Raw genomic sequence first — 20,673 nt, 5'->3', positions numbered from 1 at the left:
GTGATGCCAAAGTAACTGTGTCACTCCGCAGCACCGGTCAATCAACGAGTCAGTTCGCTGGACACAATCAGTCAGATCAGTCGGTTGGCTGACTTAGCCATTTCAGATAAAGTGGTCTGCCTCGTTGTCTAAGTGTGAACATTACTTTTCTAGACCTTGCTTTTTACAAGGAGATGTGATGATCTATTTTTCATATATTACATTAGTTTCTGTCATAAGCTCAGTTCTTGGGAGCATAGAGGAGTCTCAGCATTAGCCCTGTAAAAGAAGAAATGAAGTCCTGTCCTCTGAAACTATAGGGATTAGAGATTCAAGAGTTCATCACAGTGCCCATAGTAGCTGCCCAATAAATGGTAGCAATTATTATGCTCACATTGCCTTGGTATATTGCAGTGACCTAGACCCAGATCCAGATTCAGCACATGTGTGCCCATGTACGTGCACATACACACACAGTGTGCCAGAATGGCACATGTTTTTAAATTTGGCTATTTGTAAAAGTTGGCAAAAGTTGAGATTAAGAGGAAGAAACAATCAGTCCATTAACTCCTTCACCTCCAGAAAAAAACCTGGCAGTGCAGAAAGTGGCATTGGTGGGTCACTGGAAGCACAGATATTATAAAGCTATGTCTGAAGAAGAAAATGTGATTCCTCTCCTTAGCTTCATAGAAGGTGCAACTATACTATACCTCCACCTTTGCTGATTAGCTCTCTGGCTGCTAAAGCTAAAGCTCCTTGACCCTGGAATCTGGGATCATCCCTGTCCCCTAGCTCAATAGCTCTGCATGTCCCTTTCCATTTAATTCTTTTTTACAGTAAGAATATTGACCTCTCATTGAGGTCGTGCCTGGACCTGTGCTCTGTTCCCAGTGACTCAAGGCACACTGGTTGTCTGTTAACCATCCCCTGTCTCTTATTCAGGAGCTGGGCCCTTATCTCTTTTCCTTTTTTGTGAGTCCCGGGATCCCTGAATAATAACCTCTCTGTTCTCCCAGGCCCAGGAATCCTGCATTTGCATCACACAAGCAATAAAAATGGAAAGGAAGTAATCAATGCTCCCAATCCCCATGGCAAGCTATTGAGGACCTATCTGGTTTCAGCAGCTAGACTCTTCCTTTCCTGATGCACAATGGTACACTAATTCATCCACCAAAACATCCCCTCACTGCCTACCTCCCTTGACACTTGAACTCCTCTTGTGTCAAAACCTGTCATGACAGGTGCTGTGGCAATGTGGCCAGGTCATGAGCCACGTCACTGAGGCACTCAGCAAGTTATCACTAGGCCTTTTAATCTAAACAGCTGCTCCATCATCAGACAGCTGGATGAGCTAAGACAACTCTATTTGTTGTCCCTAAAGACAGGTCACAGCCTGAAGACCAGACAGAGTCTACGAAGCAGATCTCTCATCAACTGTAATCACTGCTTGCTTTCAAGAAACCTTCTCTTGCTTTCCTGGAAATCCTTAATGTCTGCAGCAAACAATGATGTGTTTCTATTTCCACAGCTATGCTTACATGCCATGCCACACCTAACCAATGTTTTCATATAACAACACTTTGAATAAAGGCATAGATTCTGATCTTTCTTTCATGGGATTCATGTTTACTGATCAATACTGAAGAGGGCCACTGGTCACCTTGATCCTATTTTTCTTCGGTATGGAGTGTGGTTGGTCATCTAGTCCCACCCACTTTTTCAGCATCATCTCCCTGCCTGTCCTCCCTGATGGAACCCACCCTACTCTGTTACAGCTCCACTCTTACACTTACAGCTCCCTTTCCCTGGAGTCCTTGTCCCATTCTCTTCCTGGCTAATTCTAACTCTCAAAATTCGACCCACATGTCAACTCTCTGGTAGCCTTCCCTGAGCTATTATCCTCTACGTCCAAGTACTTTTTACATGTGTACATCTGGCGGACATCTTACTATATTTCTTTGAGCTCTTTGAGGAGAAGCCTGGGCATGATTAAGTTTCACATACACGATGTGTACAGTATGAGCACAGTAAGTGTTTTGGTGAATAAAGTGAATAAATTTAAGTGCAAAGTAACAAACACGGGGCTTTGGATTGCCATCTGTTTTTTTTTTTTATTGGCTCAAATATGGATAAATGTTAAGTGGTGTAAGGAATGAAGCCCTGATTCATTCACCTTTGTATCCTTCACCCAGCATCTAGCACTGTGTCTGGTACACAGTAGGTGCTAGTACATGTTTTCTAGATGAGTGAACCATTGCCAAATAGATTACTGTGCTACTGTTATGCCCTACTTAAAGTTGTATTTGTTTGGGTTGGACTGAACCTGACATGGAATGTGAAATTGTACTGTAGGAGACATTTCTTTGGGACACCTGGGTGGCTCAGGGGTTGAGCTGAGCATCTGCCTTCGGCTTAGGGTGTGATCCTGGAGTCCCAGAATCAAGTCCCACATCAGGCTCCCTGCATGGAGCCTGCTTCTCCCTCTGCCTACATCTCTGCCTCTCTCTTTTATGTGTCTCTCATGAATAAATAAATAAAATCTTTAAAAAAGAAGACATTTCTTTTTTCTTTCTGTTGAGTGGTTTTCCACTCCCTCTGGAAAACTCCTGGGGCAATCCTTGGGACATTTGTCTGTGCAACTTCAAGAAGCAGAGGGAAGAAAGAGAAACTTCATTTGCATTTAGTTTTCACCTAGACTTTGGGGTCCCACTGCTATGAGTAGGACTTCCTTTAGTTCAGGGACTGTGTGTTATTCTCCTCCACCTCTCATTTCTGAGTCCAGTGCCTGGCACACATTCAGTGCTTTAAAGTGAGTGACCACATGGTGACCTCTGCTTTACGCAGGAAGCCCTTTAGCACCATCTGCCTAGCACACATTTTGGTTTAACATTGATCATTATGGATGCCATTTCCTCTCCAGGCAAAGTTACTTGTTCAAGTGCAATTCATTTGTCTTTGCACTGTTCTCAAAAGAATCCCTGGTGGTCATGTTGATGCATTATTTAAACGGAATCAAGTGGTTTCCATTTTCATATAGTTGGAAACTGCCGCTTGTGTTGGTTCATGGATTGTGGTTAGGGCTTGTCCTTCTAGGATTTATTTTTTTTTAAAGATTTATTTACTTGTTTAAGGAGAGAGGGAGAAAGAGAGCATGAGCAGCAGGAGGGGCAGAGGGAGAGAATCTGAAGCAGACTCCCCACTGAGCATGAAGCCAGACTCAGGGCTCAGTCCTAGGACCCGTGAGATCATGACCTGAGCCAAAACCAAGAATCAGATGCTTAACCAACTGAGCCACTCAGGCACCCTGTCCTTTTAGAGTTCTATAAAGTTTCAAATAATGGGAAAGAAAGAAATAAAAGACTGGTTGGAAGAAGGGCGGGGGGACTCAAGCGAGGCAAAGAAAATGAATTTGAAAAAATTTCTCCAAAGGACGCAAAAATCGGTGGAATTCATCATTAAAAAGAGGAGCATCAGTCATTCTCAGCATTACTTTATTTTCATTGTGTATGTGAATAAAAGCGCAGGTGGAAATGACAATGGTGAATAACTTTTAAAAGCCACTTTATCCAGGAACAGTGAATAAGAAAGATATTTAGTTCCAACCTTGCAGATAGGGTAAAAAAAAAAATCTATCAACTGTAAAACGTTGTCCCCAGGTGGATGAAATTCTTCTGAACCTTTCTTGTGCTTCTTAATATCAAGGGAATGGAAGATAAGGAGTAGTCCAAACCTGCAGGGATGTGTTGCCGGGGAACCAGGGCAGGGCCAATAGTGGTTCATGCAGTTCATACTAAAGTTTTTTTCCTGCTGCAAGATTTCTTTACAATCCCATCTGCTTTTGTTTCTGGGTCTTAGCCTTGTGGCCTGCACAAATTTTCATGCTTTGTTTCTTGCTTTACACATTTTCCCGTATCACATGGACTCATACCCATATAACACTCCTTTGTTAGTGCAAGGCTGTGTGAAAGGTTGTGGACAAACGGAACTTTTGTAAGTCTAATCATCTCTCAGATGTACTCAGGAGCTTTCTGTTTAACGGAAGCCAGGCTTTCATTTTGAGTCTTGCACAAAATGAAAAAGACTTTAGCAATCCCACTCACATACCACTTTGTCTTTTCTGAAAGGTAATTTTTTTTAATCACCAGTTTTCTTAAAGGTGACCCTGAGTTTCCTGAAGCAACAAAGAGGTGACTGCAGTTTGCAGGACGGTGGTGTGCTCTGATGAAACAGCTCTGATCTCTCTTTTCCCCTCACTTACCACCAGGAAATACCTGGGACAGAACTGTCCCTTGCTTCTATCTAACACCTTATAGCTACTGGCACAGGTGTACACCCAGAGTTTTCTACAGTAACTGGAGATAGAGGTAGGACAGGTAGGGCCCATGCAGAGCCATGTGAGAAATATGTGGCAATAGTCTAGACCCTGCTCTCCTGATGTCTATGTGAGTGCCTGTCCCTCTCTTTGCCACACCATACCCCCATAGTGAGATTCATCCTGAAACATGATACTTCTTGCTGGTGATCAAGGGCATCCTCACCTTGACCCTCCCCTTCTACATTAGAGGCACATTTATATCCTGCTGATAGATGAAGATGGTCCCTTCATGGATTTTTCACACATCCTCTACTTGAACTACTTTTTGCAGACTGGCAAGGTATAATTTATGGCTTACAACCTTTCAGTCACAGGATGGGAGATGTGAGAGGAAAACTCAATGTAGCTCATCAACCATCGTAATAGCTAGTCAATGTCATTTTTACATAGGTGAGATAATTTATTTGTTTGCATATTGTCATGATTTTATGCCACTTTGCAAATGAGGTTCCTAGGAAGTTTGCCTAGCGTGTCAAGATTGGTTGCAGTAAGAGTATGGTTGCAGGAATGTTCTCTCTCCCCCTGGAGGTAGAGAGCCCGGCTGGCTTGAGTTCCTGGATTCAATCATGGATTAACTATTAGAAGTGTGAACTTGGACCAGTTTCTTCACCTCTCTGAGCCTCAATTTCTTCATCTGTAAGATGGATATATTAATATCATCCTCGGACAGCTGTGGATATTAGAGAAAAATGTACGTGCAGCAAGGTAGGTACTGCATAAATAGGAACTGCTATTATCAGTAGTGTTTATTAGCATGAAAGTGGTTTTTTTAAAAGATTTTATTTATTTATTCATGAGAGACACAAAGAGAGGCAGAGTCATAGGCAGAGGGAGCCCAATGTGGGACTTCTAAGATTCTGGGATCATGACCTGAGCCTAAAGCAGACACTCAACCACTGAGCCACCCAGATGCCCCTAAAAGTGATTTTGAACTTATTTTATTTTGTCCTCACCTCCCCACTTTGTCTATTCTTCCATTTTTCATAACACTCCTCTTATGGTTGCCTAGAGACATTTTGTTTTCTGTTTCTTTGCTCCCTAATTTTCCCCTGCCCCCTCTTGCTTTCTTTCACATATAATGTTATTGTATGCCCATTCTTTCTTCCATCTAAGAATCATAACATTTTCAAAGCTAAAATGGTCCTTGGAAATTCTTAGGTCCAGCCCTTGTATATCAGTTGAGACAACCAAAACCCAAAACCTGAAGAAATGTACATCTGCACAAGGGTACTAGGTAGTGGAATCTTGGAGAACTCAGGTGGATTCTCAGTCTGCCTGCTCCTTTATGACTCTCTGTCCCCGGGGGTGACCATCTGAGGGACGTTTATCCCCATGGAACCTGGCGAGGACAGGGATAAATTACAGTTCTCAGGCTCTCTAATAGATAGTGTTTTTTTTTTTTCCTCTTTCTTTTCTATCCTCTCAAGAGCATTTGATATTTCAAAACTCTTTGATAAAACAGCTAAACTAGCTTGTCTCCTGGGGCAGCAGAACTCAGCTGAGATGTCTCCTGAAACTCTCTTGCCTTTGGATTGGGGCTATTGAAGGTTTTTTTTTTTTTTTTTTTCTGTTGTAAAAAAAAATCTACAGTCACTCAGCATGGATAGTACATCATGAATGAACAGTAGTGGGCCTTTGATCTAATTTTTATGTGTGTCTTCTTTCTCAATAATAAATGGGCTTTTGTTGTGAGACAGGTTGACACTTACTGAGTTTGCTTTTCATTGGTCCATGGTGAGTTGGGAGCAGCTGAGAATGTGTTCTCTTTCTTAGTCCTATAGCAAAACTGTGACTTGACACATAATTGGGTATTGTTACTTAGGCCCTTTCAATATTCCAGGCATTGAAGAGAGAGAAAATTGTGTATTTTCCGTTTGGGAGAATAGCATCCAAACTAAATGTCAGATGACAGTTTAGCATAGTGGTGCCTGATATGATCCATCACAAAGGAGAGAAGAACTATTGATTATGAGGCTGAAGAGAGAAAAACACATCCCAGAGAAAAAGGCAGGAGAAAATGAGGAGCCTATAATACAGCAGCTGTCTTTAAGTCACTGCCCTGAGTAATGACAAATATCTTGCTCTGGCTCAGATTTCTTTGAATCAGCCTGAAAATGGAACCCAATGCCTCTACCATCCTAAGGCAGCAGGAGTGATGTCAAAGAAAACTGTCCTGAGTAGTGTTAATGTGGGGCAGAACTGTACCCCCGACAGGACATCCGTCTGGAATGTGGTTGCAGGGCACTTCCCAAAAGTCCTGCAAAGAAGGACTGGGGGGAGCAGAAGTGACACACATACTCCAGAAGGTTCCTTTGTGCTCTCAGAAAGGTGAGGTGAGAGGCGAAAGCACAGGGAAGGCTGCCCCTGGGGAGCCATAATGGTGTTTGGAGTCTTTCACTTCGGTGCAGGTCACTGGTTCAGTTCAGACTCTTAACTGCTGGAAATTGTTACAGCTTGATGGCTGATGGGAAATGAGGTCCCAGCTCTCCGCTGGCTTCCTAAACCCACTCGCTGTAATTGGTTTCCCTTCCTGGAAGGCTGCTGAAGACTGGGGAGGGCAACAGGGACAAAACTGTTCTGAGTCCAGGAGGGGACTCTGCTGGGAGGGAGGGAGGGAGGGAGGGAGGGAGGGAGATAAATGCTAGGCAGGTGCCCAGAGGAAAGGCAGTTCCGAGGATGGAGGAAAAGTGTGCTTGATTCCTCTCACCCCTGAACACGTGAGAGTGGCAGGGATCCTGATGCCAGCCTGCAAGCAGACCAGCGTGGGGACATTGGACAGAGACTTGGACTGGGTCCCATGAAGAAACTCACTTTAGATCCACCAGCTCTTTGCCTCTAGCCGCCCCCCACCCCGCCCCCTACCCCAACTCTAGTCCTAATCCAGCATCTGGGCAGGGGAGCATGATTTGTGAGCTGGCTTCCTTATGCTTTGTTTAATCCCTTTAGCTCTTAGGTTATTGTAAAGCTCAGGCTCTTGCAAAGCAAAAGCTTTGGCTTTTAGAGTTCAGCCACTTTTCTTGGTTTTTCTGCTATTGTCAGCCCTCTCTTGACTCAGTGAAGGGGGGAGGGGGCACGTCACTAGGTCCGAGGAAACATACAGGAGAAAAAGCCCATTGGTTATTCTCTCCAACTATCACCCTGCCCCATTTAATTTCATGTGTTTTTTTTGACACGTACCCTATCCCTGGGCTTTTGAAGCCTCTGCCCAGTTAAGCCAATGGATCTGCCTATGGATCCATCAGCTTCTTGTCAAGAAGAAATTCTCCCTGTGGGCAATTCACAAGTCCAAAAACCCTGTGCAGGTCTATTTTGTAGAGTGAAAAAGGGGACAGAGGACCAGAGACAGAGGAAAGAGACTAGGAGAAACCAGGTACGGTCTAATAATTTATGGCTTTACAACCTTTCAGTCACAGGATGGGAGATGTGAGAGGAAAACTCAATATAGCTCACCACCTATTGTAATAGCTAGTCAATGTCATTTCTGCATAGGTGAGATAATTTATTTGTTTGCATATTGTCATGATTTTATGCCACTTTGCAAATGATGTTTCCAGAAAGTTTGCCTAGCGTGTCAACTATATGGTTGCAGGCATGTTCTCTCTCCCCTTGGAGGTGGAGAGCCTGGCTTCTGACTTGGAAAGCCCACAGGAGGAAGGGGAGGCTGGCGGGCTAGAGCTTTCTTTAAGCTTAGGAGAAGCTCGGGAGTGGTTTCCATATGTCTCTGGAAAAACCTCAACTCTAGGATACAGTTCTTTGAGTGAGTGGCCCTGCCAAGGCAGGGGGAGAGGGTGATATGGAAAACAGAGGTGATGTTCTTGGAAACCAGCTGCTGCATTTGCAGTACTTCAGAAGGAGGTGTGTATGTTTTAGATGGTTTTTTTTTTTGTGTGTGTGTAAGGTTCCCCCTTACTACACCTTGTACTCCCTGGAGACAGTGTCTGAACCATCTTTGTTGCTGTCATTCCCACCAGCTGCCATACACATAGTAGGGGAGCAGAAAATATTTGTTATAGGAATGAGTGAAGGGGTGCCTGGGTGGCTCAGTCAGTGAAGCACCTGCCTTTGGCTCAGGTCATGATCCCAGGGTCCTGGGACAGAGCCCTGCATTGGGCTACCTGCTCAGCGAGGAGTCTGCTTCTCCCTTTCCTCTGTCTCCTCTCCCTGTACATGCTCGTTCACTCTCTCTATATCTCAAATAAATAAATAAATAAAATCTTATTTAAAAAAAAAAGAATGAGGGACAAGGAGAACAGAACTCAGGTAGTTTTACCTTTCCGAAAATGTTACTTGACTGCCATAGCATATTCTCAGTCAGTTTCTACCAATGTGCTCTTCAAACTACACGGAAGCATCCAGAAAATCATCAAAGAACATTTCGCTGAGTAGATGAGAAACAGATCTTAAGAATTAGAACTTAGATCTGAGGGTCCAGTGTTCATGTCCCTGTTCAGGCAGCAGAAACAAAACAAAAAAATTGGAACTTAGGCTACCATATGATGATAAGGCCAAAGCTTAGTCAACTGAAAGGGTGCTGGGTAAAATCTGAAGAGCTTTCTGCCCACATCTCCTTTCTCAGACAACAGGGGCTCTTCCCTGTAGTGTCCATCACTGGCTACAGTGCATGGGCTGGGCTAATGAGGCCCATCAGCAGCAGTAGATGCTGCTGTCTGGACTGCCCTCAGCCGTCCACAGATTAGCTTTCCCCAATGGGCTTCCTCCTGCATGTCTAGACCCCAAGTGATCCTGTCATGTTGCATCTAGGCCCGATCAATAGTGTTTTTAAATAAGATTTGTGCTTTGAAAATCAGCCCTAAGCACATTGCATTCCTTTTCTGTTTGAAAAGTTCAGTTTGATTCTGTGCTCAGTTCTAAAAATACCCACATGAATGGGAGGCCTAGGCTGGGCAGTTAAAAGCTGTTCCAGTAGGTGAGGGTCTCCAGGGCTTGCAGTGAGCTGACTCAGGTGAATTTAGCAACATCATACCTGTAGGGAGTGGGCTTCACCCAACACAGAGTAGGAATGTGAGCATTGTGTCACCTGGCAGTAGAAAGCAGGAGGGCACCATGACCCTGGAAGTTGCTGAGATCCCTGGGTCGAAATGGCTTTGACATGTCTCAATTTTTTTTTTCTTTTCCAAGATGGATGTAGTGTGTAGACAGTATCGACTGCAAGTCAATTGATGATCTTCAGTCTGTGTTTTTGAGTGTGCATGTGAAGATCAGAAGTCGATACCCATTGTTTTCAGGGCCAGGATGCTTGATGCACAATTGAGGCTAGTTATTTGCTTCTTAGCATTCCTGAGATCAAAATGCATAAATGAAAGACTATTTCCTGGATGTGAATGAAGTAACACACTTGTCCTGTTTGCTGTAATTGTCCTAATGTGAATGGCAGAGGCCTATTCTCTGTTGTTACTCTGGGTCCTTGGAGGATAAAGGCACAGGGAGATACATGCTGTTCAAACACTAAGCTTTACACTCTGTTTATCTGATTCCTCTGTCTAATTAAAGTTACCTTTTATACTTGATTGGTTTTTAAAGCCCAATATTTGACAATTAAGCCTTCTTTATTCTAACAACTGGGTGGCACTTCCCTGAGTGATTTAGCACATGATATATTATCTGCAGAACCAAGAATCGGCTTCCTTGGAGAGCTTCTCTTGAAGAATTTCATGTTTAAGTGGCTACCCTGAACACCCACCAAGGAATCTGCAGATAGAATTGTATGGATTCAATTCAGGAGTCCATAGAGCTCGGATGGGAGAACCTTGGCTTGAGTTGGGAATCAGGAGATCTGATTTAATCCCGAAAGGGGGCCATTCTTCTAAAACTACCTCTTTATCCGTGCTTATCAGTCAAGCCAAAGAGGTGTGGCAGATGCTGGTGGAGAAGCTGGCCTGCAGCCACCATTGCAGTGGGCACTGAGCCCTGTAGGCCTGGGCCCGTGCTGGCTTACATAGTGCTTGATGGGCAGGATGCTGGAGGAGCTTGGGATACACAGAGCTTCCCAGTTGGACTAGTTAAGACATCAGGTGCCATTTATCTCCGGTTCGTCCTTCTTGAGAGCCTTGTCAAAACACCATGAGGTTTTTCTTTATTTTGTGTCCTCCCCCACAGGAAAGCCTGTGGCACAACATGCAGGTACTGGAGGGGGTGCCAGGGTTGTAAGCATGACCCCTCCCCATACCTCATAAGAGTAGATTCTGTGTCCTGTTCAGGTTTGCTAGGTTTTGGAAGGACAGTTTAGCACTGCATTTTCAGAGGAAATAAAGAACAGGTGGTTGAGTGACCTCATACTGCCAGAGAAGGAAGGATGTGAAGGAGACAGCAGCTATTTTACAGAAAAAGAATCCTCCCTGCCTTCCTCCTGTTGCCTTCCCAACACATGAACATGAACACGTGTGTACACACATGTACACACACACACACACACACACATAGACACAGTCTTGCATCTGCAAAGCTGATGAGTCTGAGCTGCCTCGGTGTGCACACAGTGTTGTCATCTGGTCTGTTTCCACCCTGGTGGGGAGACAGTTTCTTCTTTGAGTCTAGCATTTGAACCTAAGTTTACTCAGAGATGGAGGTGCTACCTGGGAACCTGGCCCAACCACATGAGGTATTCTTTATTGGTTTGAGAGTGTTTTCATTTTCAGTCTTTTATTCTCATATATGAGTCCAGAGTGATGCTTAAGGGAGGCTAAATTACTGCCACCAACCTGATCTGATTCACCGCGGGGTGATTAGCTTTGCCACCTGACACCAAGGACTGTGGGATGCATCCTAATGTGTTTGTACTTCCTGTACTGTGAATGCAAATGATTAAGGGGGTTTCTTCCAGACTTGGTCTCCTTCCCTGAGGACTCCCCTGGGGAGGATAACTGGAGCTATTGAAGACATGCTATAGTCATTCTGGCAATGTCTATAAGCTTCCCCAGCAAGACTACCCTGCCTGGAGGTGTCCTCCTGCTATTGGAGTCCTGGCCCATCTGAGCTTGACTGTCTTCAACAGGTATAAGACAGGGCTGATGACATGGGGACAACACAGAAAGCAAAGGCCTTTTGGGAATGACTCCTGAGACTCCATTGTTCTGGGAACTTCTGGCTTCAGTGGTTCTGGGGTGAGTTCACAGATTTGGGGCAGTCAGAATGATGGAGTCTCTAGTCCCATGCTACTCAAAGTGTGGCCCAAGACCAGAGACATCCCCATCATCCAGGAGCTTGGTAGCATGCAGAGTCTCTGACCACGGCCTGGACATGCTGAGTCAGAATCCACATTTTAACAAGAGCTCCAGGTGACCTGAAGCTATGTAAGAGAAAACAGCCAGTCAGTTCCCTTACCTTAAAGGCTTTTCTAAAAATTCTTCCCTCTGAGATATATCATATGGAGAAAATGTCCGCATGGTGAATGGAAAGGAAGCATGATAGCAGAAATTTGTAGCATAGATTTCTGACTCTGATGTCTCTAGGTGGCAGAAAGACCAAGGAGCCCAGCAGTAGGCAACAGGATAGACAGTGGCATGAGAGGGGATACCAGGAAGGTCTGAGTAGACACACACTTCCTTGACATCCCTTCCTTCCCTTTTCCTTCCCCCAAAACCTGGCTGCCACTGATCTCACGGGTGCCCCCTTCTAGGCTGGGTGATGATTTTAAGAGACCCCAGGTCCCTACAAAGTTTATGGTATGCCCATTTCCCTATTCCTGCTGTGAAGTGAAAAATTAAATAACTGTGAACTATAAAACAGGTATAAAAAGTATAATAAAATTCTAATTCTCCCCTTAAATACTTTAATTCTTGCTTTAAAATAGCAAATATGATTTTCATGTGCAATTCCCAGCTTTCCTGGCACCCTGAGCACATCACTGGGGCATCAGATCCTGCCCAATGCACCCTTGTCCTGTCCTCAGTGCAGTTTGAGGAGACCCTGGATGAGGAGACTAAGATCCCAGCTCTGTGACCCCTCTTGGTGACAGAGTCACTCACCAGTAGGTGGGGTCCAGACCTGGTTTCTGGGGTTCTACCTGTTAAGGTACTTCTACTTGGGTCTCAAGTAATGCTAGATCCATCTCAGCACAGCTTGTGCCCTGAAGGAATCATGAAAATAATCTTGGCTTCCCGGGCTTGACACAAACTATGACTTGCTTTGAGTTTATCCACATCTTCGTGTCTACATGCTGATGAAAAGCAGACCTGACTCAGACTTTAAAAAAAGCCAGCTAGTCATTCAACCACCAGCACCATTTCACTTGTGCTTTCCAGAGGTCAGGTGGACATATTGGCTCCCTGACAGACCCGCAGGAGGCCTATCCTAAGGAATGGGTCCCTGACAAACCCATTCAGAAAGTCAACACAGCCAGGAGGAAAAAGGAGAAGTCACCCTCCTAAAGGTAGTCCTCAATTTTTCCTCCACAGCTACTTCTTGCTCAGGACCAAGGGGGTGGGGGGGGGGGAAGTGGGATTGGGATTGGAAGGACTGAGGAATGCGGTTAAAAACCATGGCTGCTTTCGACTTGTCAATCAGTTTTTGATGAACATCCTTCTTGCCCACGCTTAAAGGGCCAGCTTAATAATCACAAACTCTTGCTGGAAGTATGCTCTCTTTTCCCCAAATTCCATTGCTTTTTTTAATTTGTATTTTTAGTTTAGTTACAACTAAGGTGTGTGTGTGTGTGCATGCGCACATGTGTATGCACACACACATTTGAAAATAGATGTAAGAGTATATCCATGTTTTGTGCTATGCCTCACACCATATCTGGAAAAGAGATGATCAGATCAATATATATCTATTCAGTGAAGGATTTGTAATCTCATCAAATCATATGATTCACTGCGTCAAAAGTAGAAATTCAAAAATCTCCCTCTCCATTGCCTTACAGATGTTACTGTAGTTGACCTAGGAGTCTCCTGAGCCTTTAAAAGTCACGTGACTTTTTCAAAATGACCAAGAAGTTGTGCAGTACTGTACGATTATAAGACTCTCTTTCCATAACCTTCATGGTTCTCCTTCAAGGCAACACTTTCACACTAAAACTTTGAACTAAAGCAATTTCTCATTCTAATATTCATTGGATGGTTACTACATTCCAGCCAGGAAGCTGTAACTACATTCCTGCTTGGCTATTCTACTTTGATTAATTAATTTAATCTCATAATAGCCTAGGAGTTGGTAGTATTGTTATCCCCATTTTACAGATTAAGTACTTGTGTTAAGGTCACCCTGCAAGTAAGTGGGGAAGCAGAGATTTGGACCCAGAGAAGTCTGTCTGGAAGCCAAGCTATTAGCCACTGTTTTTCTGCTACAGGTATATGGAGCTGTTCTGTCTTTGTCTCTCTTTTTACCTCTGTTTTGGCTTTTTTGCAGGAGAGGGAGACTCCTCTCTTACATGGTGGAACATATTTCTGAGTGTGAGGAAGAGGTTTGGGGTATAATATCCTAGTCCTTCCTCTCTTCCTTCCAAGTGAAATTTAGTTGTCTAGGAAGGGTTTCCTTCTCTCCAAGTGACATGACTATCTCCAGCTCCTTTGGTTAGCAAAATAATAAGACTTACTTTCCTTTAGGTCAAGGTATTTTAGTAACAGAATAGTGAAACACTACTCTGGCTTCGAAGTTAGAGAATGGTTTTGCTCAAAGTTAATCAAAACCCCAGGGATAGAAGGGATTTTTAAAGGCCCTTTTGTCCAAATCCCCATCTAATTTACAGCTCCCTTTTATAAGCTCCTGCAAAGCATCATGTATTTTGGTTTATCTTTTAACCAGTCAAAGGTGGCCCTGTGATTGTTGACACTTCCGATGATTAAAATAAGAAATCTCTTTCTCTCTCTCTCTCTCTCTTTTTTTTTTTTTGCCTTGTTCTGAATCTTCAAACTGGCTTTCTTTTCTTGTCTCCATCTTTTCTCCTCTTAGAACCTTTTTGCTCCACGTGAACATCCAGGTTAATTACATCCAGAAGGAAATCCCTTCTTTCATTTATAGAATGATTAACTATGTAAATTTGAATTAACTCTTCCCAAAGTTAGAATTCTGAAATCATCTTTTTCTTCAGTTCTTTGGTGAATATCATTCCATCAACTAATTTTCCTTGGGAGTACCGTCACACCATTCATCTTCAAAGAAACGCCATTTATACACGACTAGAGTTGTTTAATTGCTGCCTCTGCTTTTTATGCGTTTACAGCCCACAGAATAGTGTCTTTTGCACTCTTTTGGAGGAAATTTCTCAGATGCATGGCATTCTATTTTTACCTCTTAGGCCCACCTCAGAGTCCAAATGTCAGCATTTTATGGAGGGAGAGCTGGGCCAGGAGCCAAACAACTGAGTGAGTCCTAGGTTGGCTTCTGCCCTGGGACCTTGGGAATCCTGGTTTCATCCTCAGGAAATTGGGCATCCTGCCAGCCTTGCCCTTGTTACAGGACTGTTGAGAAGCTCACATAGGAAATGTATGTGAAAGCACTTAGTAGACTGTAATACAAGATGGCAAATATAAGGCCAACTTTCTGAGTGCCCAAAATGGCTATGAAGTGGATGCATTTGGAGATGGGGAGCCAGAGAGCAAGAGAACCCCAAACTCTCAATCTGATAGTTAATTCTTGTCTATCTAGAGTGTGTGTCTGCAGATGTCTGGGAGGGGTTGAGATTAAATTACCTCAGAGCTGAGCATTCCTGTCAGTCAGAAATGTGTCAGTCAGGGAACTTCAGAGCAACAGGGGGCAGAAAATCAACTGACAGTCATTTGTACAAATTTGTGAACACTAATTAAGCATCCAGTTTGTAAATAGCACCAAAGATAGTATAACATAAACCTTACCTGGACCATTTCAGAAAGAGGTATATGACTGCAGCCACCACTGTGCATTGCCTCCAATGGCTCTGAACACTGCCAGACACCTTATTTGTATCTTTTAGGGATTTTCCATGATAGGACTAGCCCTCAGTTGGATAATATCCTACCAAAATATGTTTTTCCTAGGAATTTTATAAATCTGGTTCCATCCTAGTTCTAAGATCTTTCCTTTAAAGAAGTCTTCACAGATTCTCTCTTTGTTCCCTGTAAGACTCAAAATTAGTTTATTCTTCCTTTGAAATCCTTTTTTTTTTTTTTAATCTTCATGCTTTTATTTGGGAAGGAAGGGAGCTGAGGAGGTCAGCTGTTACTCATTTTTCAACAGAACAAGAAACAGAGATCCCCTCCCCCAAATAAAAGTGTGTGTATATTAGTGTGACAGCAGCTGGCTAGAAGAGATGGGGGGCAACCTGCCAGCTTTATTTTATTTATTTATTTATTTTTATTGGAGTTCAATTTGCCAACATATAGCATATCACCCAGTGCTCATCCCGTCAAGTGCCCCCCTTGGGTGACCATCACCCAGTCACCCCAACGCCCTGCCCACCTCCCGTTCCACTGCCCCTTGTTCATTTCCCAGAATTAGGAGATCCTATTTTTTATGATGCTTTTTGAAAAGAATGAAATTTCATAGGAAATTCATGAAACAAAATTCAGTCAAAAATCATGCATTGTGCTTAAATAATGTAATAAATAGTCCAAAGGATGAATGTTTTCATTCAAGGAGGAACATGGTCTTTCAGTTACCAATACATCTTAATTTTGGAAAGAAATCTCTTACTATGTAGTGATCTCTTCCCTCTGTCGTCATCAATGCTAGTGCCCTTTGAGGAAACCCACCAAGTTGCTAATGGGTGAAATTGTTGCTGAGACTCTCCAGACAGCAGAAGCATCCTCTCCCCAAGTAGTAGAAAGTAAAGAGGAGAGGGTAGAAGCTGCTTTCAAGAACCTAGGCCCCTGAGGGATTATTTTGGCCAATTCTCTGCTTCTAAGTCAGGCTTCCTCATTCCTCACTCTTCCAGAGCAGTAACAGTAGGACCAGTGAATGTTTCACAACCAGTTCTCTAAAAAGAAAAACATGTGGGTTTGTGTGTGTATATACACACACTTACTGAATATTTTACTGATATAAAAGAGGTGCAGTGCACAATTTACCATATAATAATAAATATTCTTTTTCTCTTTAAATCCAAATTGATTCACACAGAATGCTTTTTTGATGATTTTTGCCAAAATTTTTATCTGTAGCTAACATATGGTTGTAATGAACAAATGAGTATAGTTCTGATATCAGTGTTGGTTGGTATTTTTATTTACATTAACAAGTAAGACAAACACGAAACAAAAAAGATATGTGTTGGAACTCTAGGACATGTCATGTCAGTCCCAAAGTCCTCAGGTTGCATGTTCAGCCAGTCCTCTGCTTTGAACATGAGAACAGATAAGAAAACATTATTATGACCTGAGAGAGGAAAGAACATGGGAAGAATTGAAATTTGTCAAATGTGCCCATAGTTTAAAAAAACAAATGGTGCATAAGACTTGTAATGCAGCACGGCAGTCCTCTGGCTCTTACTGTCCGTTTCCTCTCACTAGAGAGATTACCTTCAACCCATTTAGCTGATTTAGGGGGCATATAGCTCCATACCTCTAAATAATAGCCGTAAATGGTTATTTCTTGATTTGGGGTTTTAAACACTATTGACTTCCCACTATGGTAGGTGTGGAATGGGCTCTTGCATGCTCCATCATCCCACTGCCTCCCACCCCAAACCCTATCAGACATGCCAAGACAGGCCTTTCTTTCCCTCCACTCTTCCAATAGTGTTACATTTTAATTTTGTTCGGCTGAATATTCAGAGTTTATACTATATGGTAATGCACATGGTATTCATGGCTAAGTCTTTACTTTTCCTTTCATGCACAATCTTTTTTTTTTTTTTCCTAGAGGTTTGTTTTGCTTTGGTTTTGGTTTTATATTTACATTTAGATTACGTTATATCCTTTTATATTGGCCTAGCTTCCTCTAAATTTATCACTGTTTCAACCTTAGACTCTCTGCCAGGTGTCCAAATGTTGTCCCCACATGTGAGATGCCTCCACTCTTCCATCAATTTCACCGTTTTTGAAAAATCTTTTCTAGAGCCCTCTGCTCTGACCTGGATGAGGGGTTACTCTCTGATATCCAGGCCTTTCCTTTGCCCCTCTTCCAGTGTCCCACTGATACTGGTGGAGTGCACATCCAGACAGCTTCCTGAGAATGAGAACAGGGAGATAAAACATTGGAGACCCTGGTTATCTGACAAAACCATAATTCTACCTTCATATTTGTTTGGTAGTTTCTCTGAATATAGAATTCTAGGTTGAAAGTTATTTTTCTTCAGAAATTTGAAGGCATTTTTTTAAAAATATTTTATTTATTTATCCATGAGAGACACACATTGCTCCATTTCTTTCTGGCTTCTAGCATTGCAATTGAAAAGTTCAAAGTCATTCAGATTCATAATCTTTGGAATGGATCTGTTTTATTATTATTATTTTTTCCTCTCTGGAAGTTTACTTGATTGTGTGTTTTTCCTCTATGTTCTAAAATTTCATGGTACTGTGACTTTTGAGTTTATTTTAATATTAAACAATATTTAATTTATATTCCAGATAAAAGGATCCCTTTAATCTGGGAATTCAAGTCTTTCTATTGAGGGACATTTCCTTGAATTATTCTGTGGTTAATTTCTTTCCCTTCTTTGTGTGCGTGTGTATTTTGTTTCCTGTTTCTGGAACTTTTATTATTTGCATGTTGAGCATCCTGGATTTGTCATTTACTTTTCTTATCTTTCCTGTCCTGTTTTCTATCTCTTTATCTTATAACCCTCTGTTGACTTTTTCCATTTCTATTATAGTATTTTTAATTTCACCAGTTCTGTTTTGCTCTTTTAATGCTCTTTTTTTGTATTATCCAGTTCTTGTTTTCATAAATGCAATCTATCTTCTTTTATATCTCTCAGGATATTAACTATATTCTGAATATAAATATTTTCCTTGCATAATTCCTATTAGGTTGCCTTTATCCTGTTTCTTTGATTTGATTTCTATCTTTCACATTATAGATTTTCTTCAGATGTCTATGAGCTCTAGTTTCTGCTCTTATTAAGAGCAGAGTGCTCAAATGCTGTCTGCAAGCTCTGAGTTTGTCATTGGGGTTTGCTACCTGTGGGCTTCAATTTTGAGTGTGGCTGGGCTCTTTTGTTGGAGAACCTTGATGTCAGTGTCTTTAGATCTTTCCTTTTACACTGTTCAAACCTCCCTGGGAAAGCTCTCCCGGTTTCCTGCTTTTAGGAATAAGCCTGGTGGCCATATTTATAGGAACCAAATAAAAAAAAGATTGGTGGTATGGGTCTTTAGGATGCAAATGCTGTCTCCTTTCCTCCTTGCCCTCAGCCTCAAGTTCTGCCTTATGTCCTCTGCATCAGGGAGTCTCCACTTCTTCCAGTCCAGAGCTGGGGGTGGGGAAGGGGTTTATGGATTTTGGTCAAGCTTCTTTGCATAGCTCATTTTCCCTCCTCCTACTTCTAAGGGGTTCTGCTGGGAACACAGAGCTGCTTTCTAGGCCCTCATGCCCTGTGAATTGAGGATACAGCTTTCTCAGATCTGTTAAATCAGTTGGCTATCAGTGTAGTTATCCACTCGCTGCCCTGTTCCCGAAATGCAGGCACTGTAGTCTGCCTTCCCATTCTCTTTGTCCTTGTGTGTTTATACCCTCTTTTTCTCCCATGGCATTTTGGTGCACATTTATTTCATGGCTCCTCTTTTTGAGTGTTATAGTTCATTGTAAATCTGTCTACCCAATCCTCTGAAGAGGGAGCTCCTCTGAAGGAAGAGACGCATCCTGCACACTTAATAGCCCTTGGTCCTCAGCAGTGAGAGATAGCTGTGTGCTGAAGGGTACCCACCCTGAGGTCAGGCTGGAGGCTGGCTAGTGGGGGTTCTGGGCTCAGATATCAGTGGGCTCAGCTTGCCCTCAGGGAGCTTGTGGTTGGGTGTTGTTTTCCTCTCTCCAGCTATAGAGAGTCTGGTTCTGACTGTTGGCATCTCAGTAGCTAAAGAAAGAAGTGATGGCTATAATCACGAGCTTTCTTTGCCCTCTTTATCAGAATAAAGACATGGAGAGAGGTGAAAGATGGTGCAGAAACAAAAGGACACAGTACTCTACAGATGGAAGGCAAAGGAAGGGCTGGGGCGAGGTTGAAAGTCAAGAGTCTCCAACCCTTTGCCATATTCTTCTTTGCCCTCTTTTCTATGAAAGATGACTTCCTGACTATAAAGTAATTCAAACACAATGTGGAAATTTGAGAAATAAAGAGAAGCTAAAGAAAAAAAACTAAGCTTATGATCCATCACCTTTAAATAATCTGTTATAATTGTGTGTATAATTTATATATATATATATATATATACACAAGTAATTTAATAACATTGGAATCATAATGAATACAGTATAGTATATGCTTTTATACTCAAAATTACATTGTGAACTTTTCTTATATCATTAAATCTTTTGAAAACATGATTATTAATGATTGCAAAATTTTACTATATAATTTGTATTTTAAATTATTTTGGCACTTTTAATTTTTCATTATTATAAATAATGCTTTAATTGATAATCTCTTATATGCAATACCATTTTAACCCATTTCTTATTGTTCTTTTAGAATTTATAGGAATAGATTTACTAGTTTATAGAAAACAGACATCACTAAAGATCTTTTTTTAAAGATTTTATTTATTTATGTATTTATGTATTTATTTATTTATTTATGAGAGAAAGGGAGCATGCAAGTGAGTGGGAGGAAGGGCAGAGCGAGAGGGAGAGAGAGAATCTTAACCAGGCTCTATGTTCAGTGCAGTGCCCACACAAGGTTCGATCTTTGACCCAAGATCATGATCTGGGCCAAAATCAAGAGTCGGACACTTAACTGACTGAGCCACTCAGGTGCTCAAGATCTTTTGGCCCCATCCCCAAAGATCTTAATGCAGCTTTGCGCAGTGACAGTATCGTAGCCAATGAGGTTTATCCGAGGCGCGATTATTGCTAATTGAAAACTTTTCCCAAAGATCTTAATGCATATTATCAAATTGCCAAATAAAAAAGTTGCTCTCATATATGGTACCACCAGCAGAAGACAGATAGACTATTTCTCTAGTCCCTTACACAGTGTGTGTGTTTGGGTGTGTGTGTATTTTACAAGCAAATTTCATTTTTAAAATTTGCATTTCTGTATTTGGTTAAATGATTCCCCTTATTTATTTTATATATGAAGTAACTTTAAAATTTTTCTTTTTGATAAATGGCTCAATTTAATATTTTGAGATTTATTATTTTTGATTATCAAGAACTCTATATATCAACGTAATCAACCTTTTGTTTTATCTTTGCCTACTGTTTGTTTCCTTTTTTTACTTTTGTTTTGA

At 42.1% G+C, this 20,673-nt stretch overlaps 1 protein-coding gene and 1 pseudogene across 1 annotated transcript in view; both read left to right on the top strand.

The window, feature by feature from the left end:
• The window catches only part of ALK (ALK receptor tyrosine kinase), a 690,816-nt gene that overhangs the window by 119,696 nt on the left and 550,447 nt on the right, over window positions 1-20,673 (top strand). The window lies entirely within an intron of this gene.
• On the top strand, window positions 20,237-20,368 carry LOC129511224 (U4 spliceosomal RNA; annotated as a pseudogene).

This window comes from Nyctereutes procyonoides, unplaced genomic scaffold (assembly GCF_905146905.1).
Source record: "Nyctereutes procyonoides isolate TBG_1078 unplaced genomic scaffold, NYPRO_anot_genome, whole genome shotgun sequence".
NCBI classification, from domain to species: Eukaryota; Metazoa; Chordata; class Mammalia; order Carnivora; family Canidae; genus Nyctereutes; species Nyctereutes procyonoides.
This window is presented reverse-complemented; position numbering and strand designations above follow the sequence as displayed.